Genomic DNA, 1,759 nt, shown 5'->3' with positions numbered 1-1,759 from the left:
TCTTTGACATGATGATTTCCATTCCTTTGGATATATACCCAATAGTGGTGTTGCTGGATCATGTGGTAGCTCTATCTGTAGTTCTTTGAGAAACCTCCATACTGTTTTCCATAATGGCTATGCTAATTTACAATCCCACCAACAGTGTAGAAGAGTTTCCCTTTCCCCTTATCCTTGCCAGCATTTGCTATTCTGTCTTTTTAATAATGGCCAGTCTAATTGGGGTGAGATGACATCTCAATGTGGTTTTCATCTGCATTTCCCTGATGACTAGCAATGCTGAGCATTTTTTCATGTACCTGTTAGCCATATGTATGCCTTCCTTTGAAAAATGTCTGTTTACCTCCTTTGCCCATTTTTTAATTGGATTATTTGGTTTTTTACTATACAGTTGTTTGAGTTCTTTGTATATTCTGGACATATCCCTTGTCATATGTATAGTTTGCAAATATTTTCTTGAATTCTGTAGGTTTTCTTTTCACTCTGTTGTTTGTTTCCTTTGCTGTGCCGAAGCTTTTTTTTTTTTTTTTTTTTTTTTTTTTTAATTTTTTTTTTTNATAATTGTAACCTACTTTTAAAGTACTATCCTATTGATATTATTTTTTAGTTTTTGGTTTTGTTTTTGCTTTTTATTTTACTTTATTAATACCCAATGTAATTGATTTTTGTGTCCGTTTACCAATTCCTTCTTTCCTCTCTTTCCTCTCCCATACCCCCTGCCCCCATCAACATCATATCTGTTCGCTTGTCTTAACAACTTCGAGGAATTGTGATTATTGTGCCTTCTTCTTCCCCATCCCCCACCCCTCCCCCATTTATTTGTTTGTATGTTTGTTTATTTATTTTTAGCTTCCACAAATAAGTGAGAACGTGGTATTTCTCTTCCTGCGCCTGACTTATTTCACTTAATATAATTTTCTCTAAGTCCATCCATGTTGCTGCAAATGGTANCTTCAAGTACCCCTGCATTTTTTTGGTTTTTTTTTTTTTTTTTTTTTTTTTTTTTAAGGCAGCTGGTGGTACAGGGATCTGAACCCTTAACCTTGGTTTTACAAGGTGTCTCTCTAACCAACTAGATAACCAGCCAGCCCTGCATTGTCTTGGAATAACCTCCATTGACTTGTGGAAAACTCATATTCCTTCGTTCACACCTAATTCACATGTCATCTTCTCTGTGACACTTTCTCTAACAAGTACTTAACAATGTATCACGGGTGTTACTTGAGAGAAAAATAGCATATTGTCCATATTTCTTTTTTAATACTTATTTGATTAAAAATCTATGCTGCTTGTAAAAAACATTAGAAATTGTGAAAAAAGACCAATGTGAAAAAAAAACTTATAAACCCATAAATTCACAGCCCTCAAGCAATTTTATTGTTAAAATTTTATCTATAGCTATACAACTATGTCTAAATATTTAATACCTATATATAAATGTGTCTGAATCTGAATCTAAATATGTGTGTTTAATCTCCACATGTATCTATAGCTACATCTATTCCTATCTCTATCTGTAAAATATTAAATGATACATATATAGAATACTATATATATAGTCTGTAACCTACTTTTCTTTTGGTGGCTGGCCAGTACAGGGTCCAAACCCTTGACCTTACTTAGTGTTATAATTGTAACCTACTTTTAAAGTACTATCCTATTGATATTATTTTTTAGTTTTTGGTTTTGTTTTTGCTTTTTATTTTACTTTATTAATACCCAATGTAATTGATTTTTGTGTCCGTTTACCAATTCCTTC

The sequence above is a fragment of the Galeopterus variegatus genome, unplaced genomic scaffold, assembly GCF_000696425.1.
Source record: "Galeopterus variegatus unplaced genomic scaffold, G_variegatus-3.0.2 Scaffold10759, whole genome shotgun sequence".
NCBI lineage: Eukaryota > Metazoa > Chordata > Mammalia > Dermoptera > Cynocephalidae > Galeopterus > Galeopterus variegatus.
This window is presented reverse-complemented; position numbering follows the sequence as displayed.